This window comes from Miniopterus natalensis, chromosome 2 (genome assembly GCF_054644295.1).
Source record: "Miniopterus natalensis isolate mMinNat1 chromosome 2, mMinNat1.hap1, whole genome shotgun sequence".
NCBI classification, from domain to species: Eukaryota; Metazoa; Chordata; class Mammalia; order Chiroptera; family Miniopteridae; genus Miniopterus; species Miniopterus natalensis.
Genome location: NC_142082.1, coordinates 74,490,998 through 74,506,167, shown reverse-complemented (window position 1 = coordinate 74,506,167; position 15,170 = coordinate 74,490,998). Strand labels below are relative to the sequence as shown.

General features: G+C 42.2%; 1 pseudogene; it reads right to left on the bottom strand.

Annotated features, from left to right (window-relative positions):
- Positions 1-14,162: 14,162 nt before the first annotated feature.
- On the bottom strand, positions 14,163-14,608 carry LOC107531364 (prostaglandin E synthase 3-like; annotated as a pseudogene).
- Positions 14,609-15,170: the final 562 nt, after the last annotated feature.

Sequence of the window (15,170 nt, the reverse complement as noted above, 5' to 3'; positions counted from 1 at the left end):
CATTGTGGCAAGTCAGAGATGTTAGATAACAGCTTGGAGTGGGTAAATCTCACTGCAACTTTATGAGTTAGAAATGGGTAGTCTGATAGGGAAATAGAAGCTTAGAGAGGTGAAGTAACTTGTCCAAAGTCACACAGTGGGGATGGAAGCAAGAGCAGGATATGAATGTAGATCTCTGAAATATTGCAGTGACTGACTGTGGGTTGGGGAAATTGTGAGGTCTAGAACCCATCCAAAACAGTGGATGGGATGTCATGGGCCTCATTTTTCTCTTGGGTTAAACAGGGTATTGTGTCTGGCACATAATAGATTCTAGATGCTGGGATACTGCAGAGAGCAGGGCAGAGACATCACACTTAGAGGCAGCAAGACAACAATGTGTTTAAAACCACAGATCTGAAGCCAGCTGCTGTGGTTTAAACCCCGGCTCCTCCACTTAGTAGCTGAGACAAAATACTATCCTCTCTGTGCTTCAGTTTCCCCAGTGGCAGATTGGAAGTAATAATAGTGCTGACTTCAAAGGGCAGCTATGAGGATGGCACGTTGTTTGTGAAGTGTTTAGGTCAGTGAATGGCACATAGTAAGTGTTCTTTGAGGGCCTGTTACGTAAATTACAGGTAGTGTAGTCTTTGAATGGAATTAGGGACATAATCAGGCATTTTTCTTGGAAGGGCGTTTCTTGTGCAGACATCAGTTAGACTTCGTATGTGTGCTGTGAACTCACTGGTAGCCGGCACCTCTTTTCACCTGCCTGAAGTGGCTGGGAGTTGAGTTGTGTAGCCTCCTGCCAGCAGGGGGTGACCAAGACCATCAATTTCTTTTACTTTCTTTTAGCCAAATCCTTTGTTCTCTTGCCCAGTTCTCAACTATCGTTGCAAGTTAGAATCACCAGAAGAATTTAAAAATGTCTCCGTGTCCCAGCTGCACCCCAGACCAATTAAATCTGAATTTCTGCAGATGGTGACCAAACATTGGTGATTTTTTAAAACTCCCAGGAGATCTCAATGTGCAGCAAGTGAGGCGACTGATCTGAGACTTCAAAATTCTTAAACTCTTAATTTCTCCTGATCATCAGAAAGGATGGATAGTGAGACTGAGGTGAGGCAGTTTGCTCAGGCCAGCGGGCTCTCAGGCTTAAACATGTTTGAGAATCTCAGGAAGGCTTGTTAAAACAAACAGAACTGCTCTCACCCAGAAATTCTAATTCAGCAGGTCTGAAGAAAGAGCCCTGAGAATCTGCATTTCTCACAAGCTCTGAGGTGCTGCCGGTTGGTGGACTCAACTTTGAGCAGCATAGTCTGTAGCACTGCAGATATGTGGGAGATGAAAGGGAAAACTCAGTAAAGCTGGAACCCTTTACAGTATAGAATTATTTTATTTCTTAATTTTTTTAAGTTCAAAAATTTAAATTACTAAGTATTTCAGGCTTACAAAACTTACACACACACAGCCAATGCATCAAAAATACAGAATAAATCACAATGGCCAAGCTATGAAAACATACCAAATGTCTATCAATGGATGAATGGGTAAAGATGACATGGTATATATACAATAAAATATGATTCAGTCATGTGAAAGAAGACATGCTTGCCATTTGCCACAACATGGATGAACCTTGAGAGTATTATGGTAAATAAAATAAATCAGATACATAAATACTGTGGGATCTTACTTATGTGAAGTCTAAAAACCACTGGAGAACAAATAGGAGTGCTGTATATTAATCATGTCTTTTTATTTGGTACTTATGATCTGTTGACATCTTGCTGACCTGCAAGAGACTGCGCCTTTCAGAGTTAGCTAATTCCTTCAGATAGCAAAGGATTCCCCTGCGAGTGCTCCTTTCATGTGCAAACCAAATAATCCAGAGCCCACACCCCCAGCCACATCCTTTCTGGAGCTCTCACACTCAGGGCCACTGTTCCTCTGCCCAAATCACCCCAGGGCCAGGTGCCAGACACTAGAGCCAGCCCCTACACCCCGAGCCTACTGAATTATTCAAACTAGCAACTCCTAAGCCTGCTCACCTGCCTCACCCATTTGTTCTTGTGGAAAAACAATGAAGGTTCTTGCCCACATTCCTCCCTCACTCCTCTGTCTCTTGACTGACCCTGGTGCCTCTCCCTGTGCCCCTGTGCCCCATGCATGTTATGCCCCCTCCTCATGGGAACTGAGAGAAACAAGTTATCTTCTCAATGGCAATCATCTCCTGCTCTGCTGGTCTTGTCATACCTGAATAATAATACACTTTTGTTTTAAAACAAACTCCATTCATTCTGCTCACTCAGAATTTGCTTGGATTGTCTAGAATTTTTCAGTCATACATGCCAATGCTCCTTCCTCCATTCCTGTGGTTTATTAAGAACTGGGCATAATTTTTTTCCCATGCTCAGCTGGGGCAAATTTTAGATGTAGAGCACTCCCGCTGTAGTTAATTTTCTCTTCTCTGAGAAGGGGAAGCCAGAAGAGGTGTCTGATGTAACTAACTCCTTTCCTTGGAACCTCCATCCCTTGACTATTAGGTCATCACTCTTGGATGAAGAAGGTGCTGGTGGGTAAAACAGGGAGAGACCCATTCCAGGGAGGTGTTACCTGGAGTAACTGAGAAATGGGGAGAGCTGGTGGGTGTCTCTCCCTGGGTAGCTCACTGTCCTAGCTCAGAGGATTTCAGAGCAAAGTAAGGAAAGAATAGGCAAGACAGGATACATTACGAAATGCTAGGACCTGTGTTCCTAGACTGCAGACCAAATATCTGGATATTTCACAACATCTTTCTACTTTAAGTCCACAGGAGCTGTGGGCGAAGACCAGGCTGTGACTGGGGCTGGGGCTGCCCCCAGGCCTGAAAGCCTTGGCCACTGTGGGCTAAGGATGTGGTTATTGTCTATTATCTAGTTTGCCAAATTTTGGATGTAGAGATTCTTGTCTCCCTTTCTCTGCACCAAAGGAAACTTAGAGACCCCTCTGTTTACCTAACTCATTAAGCAGCATGCCCTGCTGGGCCTGGAGTTTCCAATAGGAGTCAGGGAAGCCCAACTCCAGGTTCCCATCCTGAGTGTCGCCAGAAATTTATAATGTAGAGTGTTACATGCCATCTGCAATTTAGGGAAGACAGGAACCCTGCTTTCCCATTCACCAGGGTTTCCTATAGTCCAGTAAGGAACTTGGGGGGCACCTCTTGACCCCTCCATCCAGGCTGGAAAATGGGCAGAGCAGGATGAGATGGTCCAGAGGAATGAGCTTAGCCCCTGCTTTGCACCCACTTGGGAAGCTGGCTGGGCCAGAAAGCAGAGCTTTGTGAAGATATATGAGGGGAGAAAGGAGACACTCCATCTGATGGGAGCTGGAGACAAGCATTTTATCTCACAGGGACTCAGAGAATGTTTGACATGAAAATCAGCCCAGGACCATTAGTCGGATAGTAGAAGCAAGACTATAAAGAGCTGAAAAGATTGGCCTGTGCACGTGGGAGGTAAGGATCTTAACCACAAAAACCTGTGAGCCCATGAGAGGACAGTTCTAAGGTCCTGGGGAAGCTGAAAGCAGTGCCTCCTACATATGCCAACCAGCACCTGCTCTGGATCCCACAGGGATGGGCAATGGGGCTGCAGACTTTGGCCAGTGAGGTTCCTGCCTTCACACGGCTCCCCACTCCAAAGCCTGAAGCTCAGTGGGGAGGGAGCTTAAAAAAAAAAATCCCAGCAGAACAGCATTAGCTCTCTATCAGAGCACCTTGCCCCGCAGCAGACAGGGGGCAGCGCCCCCACACCAACCGATCTAGCAGTGTCCTCAACCTGGGCTGGACCCAGGCATCTCAGCGTTGTGCACGGCCACTAGGGAATGGAATGACCACAGCTAATTATATTCCCCAAAGTCTTCCTGGCCTTACTTGGAGCTGCCTTGGTGCTCACAGTGGCATTTGGATATCTCAAGATATGACTTCTGGTCTGGGAGGGGCAGGTAGGCCATTGGAGGTGACTATGGCCCTAGGAAAGCCCAGGCAGGACACGGTGAGGTAAGTGGTCCTCTGTGTCCAGGCCATTGCCCGTGATTGAGAACCCTGGCTCCAGGCCCAGGCACCATAATAGAGGCAACCACCCACAGGTTCTCAGTCCAGGGACCTGCTCACTCTCCCTGCATCACTCTGCTCAGAGCTTGGGTGTTCCTGGGGCTGCAGCAACATCAGCAGGCTCTAATGGACCCCTTCTGAGTCTTCTTGGAGGGAGCTTGTGAACTACAGCAGGGGATGTACCTCTCCAGGCCTGGCTCCCCAGCCCCCTCCCTCTATGTCCGTCCACGCAGGAACTAACTGCTCTCCCTTCCCAGGCGTGCAGACCAGAGAGCTGGGTGTGCTGTGGAGGCTGCAGAGTTAGGGATAGGGCACTGGTCTGCAGAAAGAGATGTTTTGCCCTTAATAGAAACACACATCAGTAATAAATTTACCTGACATTTCTGGCTGCATGAGCCTCTGCCAGCCCCATGCAGGTGGCCCAGCCTCCCTGTATAAGTCTGCAGGGGTGCGTGATGGCCAATTACGTGACAACCTGACGAGGCCACAGTGCCCAGGCATTGGGTCAAACACTGGTTTAGATGTTGCTGTGGAAATGGCTATTTTAGATGAGATTAACGTTTAAATCAATAGGCTTTGAATAAAGCAGATCACTATATCGCGGTGGGCCACATCCTATCAGTCAAAGGCCTAGAAAGAACAAAGAGTGACCTCCCAAAGAGGAAGAAGTTCTGCCAACAGAGGACCTTCAGGCTCTATTTACGCCAGTACCTTGGGTCTCCAGCCTGATGCCCATCCTGCAGATTTTGGACTTCCCATGCCTCCACAAGTGTGAGCCTATTTCTTACAATAAATGTCTCTCCGTAGACACACACAGGCACACACACAGTTATACACACACACACAGACATCCTACTGGTTCTGTTTCTCTGGAGGACCCTGACTTACCCAGATCACAGTGGAAAATGTTAATGGCATTTAGTGGATGTGCTTTCTCTTCAAAACACCCCTTGCTAACAAGCACTTCCCTCAGTACAGTGGTGCCAAGTATGACCCTGAGGAATGAACTGGGCAGGCCAGGGCAGGAGCTGGCACACTCTGAGCTTGTCAGATAGGGTCCCTTTGCTCAAAGCCGGCTCACCGCATGCACAGAGCCTGACAGACAAATGACTCACACTTGGGTGTGTCAGCTTCATTCAACATTTTGTGGTCACTTTTTTTTCTGTGGGCATGTTGCGCATTTGGTTTGTTTGCCTGCTCTGGCCAGATTCCTCCCATTTGCACATACATACATCTCTTGAGTGCTCCACAGGTGCCTGGGCCTGAGTGTGAAGTACTCAGGGAAGTGGCATTTGGCCACTGAGGAGTCCTGGAGAGATGCTGAACCTCAACCAGGACTAATGGAAGAACATCATGTCCCCCAAAGACCTTTCCATCCCCAGTTCCCAGTGTAAAGCAAACTTTACACAACATGGCTCAGTTACTTTGTCAGGATGCTAGAAAACTAGCTCACTTTTGTAAAAACTGGTGAAGATAGGAGTCAAGCTTTTGTAATACAAATAAAAATTTAAAAATTTTGCAACAACAACATGGCAAAGCAACAAGGCCAGATGCACACACATGTATGTGCATGCCTGTACACAGACAAAAATGCACACAAACAAACATATGCACCTACACACACACACCCATATACACAAACACGTGCATAGATGAGTGAACATTCACATGCATACATACTAAGCGAGGCCCCATGACAACAATCAGCTTCATGTCCAGGTCAGCCCTGACTCCATGCTGGCCTCATGGTGGCCACTTTTTGCTGTGTCAATGAAGAACTAGGGGTTTTCAGGGAAGGTACATGTGACCAAGAATGATAGTGATTACATGGAATTCTTGGCCGGAACTGTCCTGTAAAGCAGGTTTTCCTGGACAAGTCTGGGGCAAGATGGGGGCTGTGGGTCCTGCTTCATGTGGCCATGTGTGGGGCACACTAGGCACAAGTACACATTTTTTCTCTTGTCTGGGCCTGAGTTCACAGTGCAGGTCTCAAGAGCTAGCAAGTCAGGAATGCCCAGGTGACAAGATGGGAATGTTGGGAAGTCAGTATTCAGACCTGACCACATGACCCCACCCAGATTCTGGCCCTGGGTAGAGCAGGCATGAGGAAGGGTGCTGACAGTCAGCAGTGTCCATGACTCAGTTGGGGGCAGGAGATGCTCAGGAAAAGAGGACTTCCAATCATTCTCTGGAGAAGCAAATACCAGGTGTTTGTTCTGCAGACAATGACCTGCTTTAAATGTGGAGGGGAACTTGGGCTGCAGGGGGAACCTGGTGGTGTGACTTAGTCTGGTTAGTAACACACTATAGACCAAGCCAGGCAGAAGTGTGGTAAGAAAGATAAGTGTGATCCTTGCTTTGTCTTTCTTAAATTCAGAGTATTCATGAGGGAGGTGCTGGAAGCAAGGTATCTCTTCTCATGATGAGTGTTGGGGGTTCAAGCCTCAGGGTGACTATTGTTCTTGACCCTGTGAGCCCAGATGCCCTCTAAGGCTTCCTGCCCAAGGATCTGAAGAGGAGCATCCCCAACCCCTGCCTCCTTCCCTTCTTTCCTAGGAGGGGCTTCTCTAGCAGGGCCTGCATACAGTCATTATCACAGGGGCCACAGGGTAGGTGTGAGAGGCTCCCCATGCCAGATCCATGCAAGTGCCATGTAGCTGACTTCTTCCCATTCTCACTGCTCTGATGTTCAGGAGAAATCGAGAGCCTCCTTTCCAGAAACCACATATGTATATGGGAAAAAAACAACCCAAGCCCAGCTTGGTGAAACGACTTTGGAACTTCCTTTCTTCTAACATGGCATGTGGAATTCTCGCACTCCTAACCCCATCTACTTAGTTCCTTCACCGGTGAAGCTCCCATATGGCTGGAGTCTGAAATGACACCAGCATTTCTGCTGAGGATTACATGAAACCAAAATGATTCTTTCTGCAAGCATTATACAATGGCTTTTATTTTAAAAGTATCTCTCTCAGTCTTGGGGATCAGGAGTGAAACCTTCTACTCCAAAACTTTGGCCAGAGGACAGAGGTTTATTCATGGGATAAAGTCAACAGGGACAAATGAAGACCTCTTCCCTTCCAGTGCAAGTGTCCTCATGAGGTTCTCATGTGGCACAGATCGGCCCCTACACAGATCCCTGCATGGGGCACTGGGAGGAGGGGAGAAGATTGGTCTCTGGAAGCACAGTTGGGCCATGAAAAGGGAGTAAGACTGTCTGCTGGTTGTTGAGCTGCAAGGGTTAGATGTGTGCCCCCAACAAAAAACATATTCCAAGTGTCATATGTGCTTTAGAACACTTTGAGAACACTTTGACAATGTCCAGGAGCCAGAAATAAGGGAGTGATTGGAAACCACCCAGGGAGAACAAAGCCTGGAGTAGGCCATTAATACCTGTGGGATGGCTGACCACCGGTACCTGAGAGCTGTGTGATGCTTCCTCACAATGAGGACATCACAAAGATGTTCAACTCTGGGCAGTACTTGCTTGTGCAGCCTGGTTGGGCACCTGCAGTCACCAGGTGCCCAAGTAATGCTACAGGCTCTTGGGGAAGGACATGACAATGTGGCTGTGGAAGGATGCAGTGACCAGTACCTGACAGCTCTGGGTCTCAGCAGGACAATTCCAAGGCCTCTTTCTGGGAGTGGGGAGGACAGGCATGATGGGCACCCAGGTCAGTGACAGAGATGGGAGGCCTCACTCCCTGACCAGGACTTCCTCCTTGACTGGGCTCATCTGAGTCATGGCCTTGCCCTGCACAGACCAGTTTTAGTGGGAATCCTCCCCACTCTTAAAGGAGAAATAAAGAGCTTCCCAGACCAAAAAAAAAAAAAAAAAAAAAAAGCTAAAGGAGTTTGTTACTACCAAGCCAGCATTACAAAAAATATTAAAAGAAGCTAAAGAAGAAAAAGCAAAACAAAACAAGAGGAACATAGTTAAAAAAATAAAATAGCAATAAATTCAGACCTATCAATATGTTACTTTAAATGTAAATGACTTAAATGCTCAAATCAAGAGACATAAGGTAGCTGAATGGATAAGAAAACAAGACCCATGTATATGCTGTCTTCAAGAGACCCACCTCAGAACAAAAGATATACACAGGCTAAAAGTAAAGGGATGGAAAAAAATATTTCATGCAACTGGAAAGGAAAAGAAAAGCTGGGGTAGCAATACTTATATCTGACAAAATAGACTTTAAAACCAAGGATATTGTAAGAAACAAAGAAGGACACTACATAATAATAAAGGGATCAATCCAAGAAGAGGATATAACCCTTGTAAACATTTTTGCACCCAACATAGGAGCACCTAAACATGTAAAGCAAATCTTGATGGACATAAAGGGAGAGATTGACAGTAATACAGTGATATAGGGGATTTTAGCACCTCATTGACATCAATGGATAGATCCTCCAGACAGAAAATCAACAATGAGACAGCAGCCTTAAATGATATACTAGATCAAGTGGATTTAATTGATATCTTCAGAACATTCTACCCCAAGAATATACATTCTTTTCTAGTGCACATGGAATGTTTTCTAGGCTAGACCACATATTAGGACACAAAACAAGTCTCAGTACATTTAAGAAGATTGAAATCATATAAAGCATCTTCTCTGACCATAATGCTATGAAACTTGAAACCAATCACAAGAAGAAAACCAAAAAACACATAAAGACGTGGAGGCTAAATAACATGTTAGTAAACAATGAATGGGTTAACAACGAGATCAGGGAAGAAAGCATAAGATACCTTGAAAAGAATGAAAATGAGAATACAAAAACCCAAAATCTCTGAGACACAAGGAAAGCAGTACTAAGAGGGAAATTCATAGCATTACAGGCCTATCTCAAGAAATAAGAAAAAGCTCAAATAAACAATCTAACTTTACCCTTAAAGGAACTAGAAAAAGAACAGAAAACAAAGCCCAGAGTGAGTAGAAGGAAATAATAAAGATCAGAGAAGAAATAAATGAAATAGAGTCTAAAAAACAATACAAAAATCAATGAAACCAGGAGCTGATTCTTTGAAAAGATAAACAAGATTGACAAACTTTTAACCATACTCATCAAGAAAAAAAGAGAGAGGACCCAAATAAATAAAAAGTGAAAGAGGAGAAGTAACTGACACCAAAGTAAAACAAAGAATTGCAAGAAAATATTACTAACAACTGTATGTCAACAAATTGAACAATCTGGAAGCAATGGGTAAATTCCTAGACACATACAAACTTCTAAAACTAAATCAAGAAAATCCGGAGAACCTGAATAGACAGATTACAACTAGTGAAATTGAAGCAGTAATAAAAAAGACTCCCAACAAATAAAAGTCCTGGACCTGATGGCTTTATAGCTGAATTTTACCAAACATTCAAAGAAGAACTAATATCTATCCTTCTCAAACTATTCCCAAAAATTCAACAGGGGGGAAGATTTCAAACTCACTTAACAAGGCCAGCATTATGCTAATTCCAAAGCCAGACAAAGGCATGACAAAAAAAGATAATTATAGGCAAATATCCCTGTTGAACATAGATGCTAAAATCCTCAACAAAACATTAGAAAACTGAATCCAGCAATACACACATTAAAAAGATCAGCTTGGCTGGCATGGCTCAGCAATTAAGTATTGACCTATATGATCCAGGAGATAGAAGTTCAATTCCCAGTCAGGGCACGTGCCCGGGTTTCGAGCTTGATCCCCAGTGAGGAGTATGCAGGAGGCAGCCAATCAATGACTTACTGATCATTGATGTTTCTATCTCTCTCTCTCCCTTCCTCTCTCTGAAATAAAAAAAGATATATTAAAAAAAAAAAAAGATCATACACCATGATCAAGTGGGATTTATTCTGGGGATGCAAAGTTGGTACAACACCCCCAAAACAGTAAATGTGATACACCACATAAACAAATTGAAAGATAAAAACCCCTTGATCATATCAATAGATACAGAAAAAGCATTTGATAAAATACAGCACCCATTTATGATAAAAACTCTCAGCAAAGGGGGCACAGAGGGAACATACCTCAACGTAATAAAGGCCATATATGACAAACCCGCAGCCAAAATCATATTCAGTGGACAAAAATTTCAAGCGTTCCCCATAAGATCGGGAACAAGACAGGGATGCCCACTTTCACCACTCTTACTCAACATAGTACTGGAAGTCCTAGCCACAGTGATCAGACAAGAAAAATAAAAGACATCCACATTGGAAAGGAATAAGTAAAACTGTAACTATTTGCAGATGACATGATAGTATATATAGAGAACCCTAAAGATTCCACCAAAAAACTATATCTGATCAATGAATTCAGTAAAGTAGCAGGGTACAAAATAAATATCCAGAAGTCAGTTGCATTTTTATACACCAATAATGAACTATCAGAAAGGGAAACAAAAAAAAAAAACACATGATCCCATTCACAATTGCTTCAAAAAGAATAAAATACCTAGGACTATATTTAACCAAGAATCTAAAAGACCTGCACTCAGAAAATTATAAGACACTGAAGAAAGAAAATGAGGAAGATACAAATAAATGGAAGCATATACTGTGTTCATGGATAGGAAGAATTAATGAAATAAAATGTCCATACTTCCCAAAACAATCTACAGATTCAATGCAATTCTTATCAAGATACTAATGGAGTATTTCACATAGCTAGATTAAATGTTTCAAAAATGTGTATGGAACACAAAATACCTGAATAGCAACAGGAATCTTGAGAAAGAAGAACAAAGTTAGAGGAATTAGTCTACCTGATATCAAACTATACTACAAGGCCATAGTAATCAAAACAGCATAGTACTGGGCCGACTGGCATGGCTCAGAGATTGAGCATTGACCTATGATCCAGAAGATCCCAGTTTGATTCCAGGTTAGGGAACATGCCCAGGTTTTGGGCTTGATCCTCCAGCGGGGGGCGTGCAGGAGGCAGCTGATCAATGACTCTCTCATCATTGATGTTTCTATCTCTTTCTCTCTCTCCCTCCCTCTCTCTGAAATCAATAAAAAAATAAAATCAAACAAACAAACAAAAAAACAGCATAGCACTGGCATTAAAGCAGACATAGATCAATGGAACAGAACAGAGAGCCCAGAAATAAATCCATGCCTTTATAGTCAATTAATTTGACAAAGGAGCCAAAAAAAAAACAAAAAAAAAAACAATGGACTAACGAGAGTCTATTCAATAAATAGTGTTAGGAAAATTGGACAGATATGTGCAAAAAAATTAAACTGACCACCTTCTTACACCGCATACAAGAATAAACTCAAAATGGATTAAAGACTTAAATGTTAGACTTGAAACCATAAAAATCCTAAAAGAAAATATAGGCAGTAAAATCACAGACATTTCTCATAGCAATATTTTTTCTGATACATCTCCCCAGGCAAGGGAAACAAAAAAAAATAAACAAATGCGGCTACATCAAACGAAAGTTTTTGCACAGCAAAGGAAACCATCAACAAAATGAAAACACAAACCACTTAATGGGAGGACATGATACATCTGATAAGGGGTTAATATCCACAATTTATAAAGAACTTATAAAACTCAATACCTCCCCCAACAATCCAATTAAAAAAATAGGCAAAAGTCCTGAATAGACACTTCTCCAAAGAGGACATACGGATGGCCAATAGACATATGAAAGGATGCTGAACATCACTAATTATCAAAGAAATGCAAATTAAAACCACAATGAGATATCACCTCACACCAGTCAGAATGGCTACCATCAATAACTCAAAAAACATGTGTTGGTGAGGGTGTGGAGAAAAGGAAACCCTCATGCACTGGTAGTGGGAATGCAGATTGGTGCAGCCACTGTGTAAAGCAGTATGGAGTTGCCTCAAAAAAATTAAAAAATGGAATTGCCTTATGACAGAGTGATTCCTCTTCTGGGAATTTATTCAAAGAAACTTAAAACACTAATTCAAAAGAATATATGTTCATTGCCGTGCTATTTACAATAGCCAAGATCTGGAAACAGCCCAAGTGTCCATCAGTGGATGAGTGGATAAAAAAACTGTGGGACATTTACACCCTGGAATACTATTCTGCTGTAAAAAGGAAGAAAATTTTACCCTTTGCAACAACAGCATGGATGGACACTATGCGAAGTGAAATGAGTTAGTCAGAGAAAGACACGTACCATGTGATTTCACTCATATGTGGAATTTAATGAGCAAACTGAACTACCAAGCAAAACAGACACATACTTATAGATAGAGAGCAAGCAGACAGCTCGGGTTGGGAGGAGTTTTGGGGGGGTGGAGGAATGGAGCAAAAAAAAGAGAGAACTCATGGACATGGACAACAGTGTGGGGATTGTGGGGGTGGAGGGGGATGGGTGGAGGCGGTAGAGGTCATAGAGGAAATAAAAGGTGATAAAAAAAAGAAATTTAAACAGAAACAAACAAGTGTTGGCAAGGATGTGAAAAAAAGGGAACCTTCATGCCCTATTGGGAATGCCAATTGTTGTAGCCACTGTGGAAAACAATATGGACTTTCTTTAAAAAATTAAAAATGGATCTGCCTTATGACCCAGTGACTTCACTTATGGGAATATGTCTGAGGAAACTCAAACACTAATTTGAAAGAATATATGCACTCCTATTTTCATTGCAGCATTATTTATAATAGCCAAAATTTGGAAGCAGCCCAAGTGCCCATCAGTAGATGACTGGATTAAAAAGCTGTGGTGCATTTACACCGCGGAATACCACTGGGCCATAAAAAAGAAGGAAATCTGACCTTTTGTGACAGCAAGGATAGACTTGGAAAGTACTATGCTAAGAGAAATAAGCCAGTCAGAGGAAGACAAATACCATATGATTTCACTTATATGCGGAATCTAATGAACCAAATAAACAAACAAAATAGAAAGAGACTCAGAGATACAGAGAACAGACCTACAGTTGTCAAACGAGAGAGAGGTTAGGTGAAAAAGATGAAGAGATTAAGAGAGAAAAAACTCAGACCAGGCAACAGTATGGTGATTCCTAGAGGGAAAGTTGGTGGGAGGAGGTAAAAGAGGGTAAAGGGGGGATAAATGGTGACAGAAGGAGACTTAATTTTGGGTGGTAAACACACAATATAATATACAGGTGATGTATTATAGAATTGTACACTTGAAACCTATATTATTTTATTAACCAATGTCACCCCAATAAATTCAATAATTTTTTTTTTTATTAGCAAAAGAACCAAGAATGCAGACATTTTAAAAATCCCGACTGCTATGAACATAAGTTGAGGTTTTCAGCCCTGGTACAAGCTGAATCAAAAAAAGAAATAAAAAGTTTAATGGTGCATTAACACATTTTTTCACTCATTTGCCATACTTACAGTGAAAATACAGATTTGGTCTAAATGTACAAACTCACAAGCAACAATGTACAACCTTTCTTCATTCTCCATGCTGAGAGACCTAAAAGTTTAAGGGTCAAACAATACCAAGTGTGCAGACTTTAAAAACCATCTAAGTTAGGGGATTCACTAGTTTTAGCTAAGATACATCTGAAACACTGAGAAGTGGTCAGTTATGTACAATAATGTGAAGTAAATTTTTTCGAAATAAACCTTTAGTGGAAAAACCCTGAAGAATATACCAGAGGAGCAATAATTTGCCAGCTTAAGGTATCAACCAATTTGTTTCAGCCAGTTTGAGTTCCTGTTCTAAAATCTAAAACTTATTTTTTTGTGTGAGCCAAGAGCTTCCTATCACGTCAGCATCTATGTTATTTATGAAGCAAAGGAGACTTAGGTGAAATGTTTTTATTCATCACAACTACTGTATCAATTGCCTAGGACCTTAACAGCATTATGGAAGTCTGGGAAATATTTGTACATAAGGCCATTGCCTTAGCTGACTTAAAATTGCCCCCATACAGTGGTCCATAACAAGCCTTAGGGAAGCCTTTAAGAAAACAAACAGGTTGAAAAATGGATTAAAGGAGGCAAATGCAGCATCTGCCTTTAGAGCTATAAATTCAGGAATCCTCTCAATTATGAAGCCTTGCAGAGAAGTTGTTTCTCTTTCTCAAAATCTGGTGATGACAACATTCCTTACTACAGATCTGGCATTTTTTCATCATCACTGTCTTGTGAATCATCACCTGCTTCATCTACTCTGGTCAACCTGAGCCCTCATCAGCACCCATGTTCATCATCTCAGAGAAACAATCAAAATCAGACACGTCTTCATTTGAATCACCTTCCCAGTCTCTCCAATTAAAGTCCATACTAAGCCAATTAAACTTTGCCCTTTTGTTAACCTTGGCCATGACTGGCCAGATTCTTCTTTTCCTGAACAACATAAAATTAATCTGTCTTTTTATGCTTGGAATCATTTGTATCAGTTTCAATGAAATGATTAAAATATCACTTTTTCCAAGACAACTGAATGTAAATTTGGATTTTTCAAAATTTATATTAACATCTTCATTGTTTTCAACACAAAATTTGATGAAGACATAGTCTTTTTTATTGTACCACTTTGCAAAAACGTGCTGCATTGTTAATGGGGCAGGGGGATGGGGATGGGTGAATGGGTGGGAAGTGGACTCTCCCCTAGTGGTGACTCCGGCATTTTCTCCTGGTGAGACCTCTTCTCGCTTCCCTCAGGCAACGGTGGCAGTGGAGGGCTGGACCTGGGTCCCCAGAAGGCACCTTGCAGAGAGAGGGGTTCCTCCAGTTATGCAGAAGAGGAAAGTGTAGGAAAAGGGTCACAAGGACAGAATGAATTTGCGTGTGTGCAAGTGAGAGCTGGTGAGAGTATATATGGTGCCTTTTCAAAGTGTATTCAATGCAACATATGTGGCAAATACTTCCCCCCCAAGGAAAAATCACCACATGGACACAATTAAATTTTATTACTCATAGAAGCATCTTTTATACATGTGACTTGGTAGTGTATTCCATGCACCAAAATGTGCTAAACATTCTCTCAGTAAAGTAACTCTGTACTTGTTAATATATATAAATATTCTTAGCAACATCTTTTGTACACAAAATATTTTAAATGTTAAACACAAAATATTTTAAATGCATATTAATGTGGTGAATATATTCTTTCAG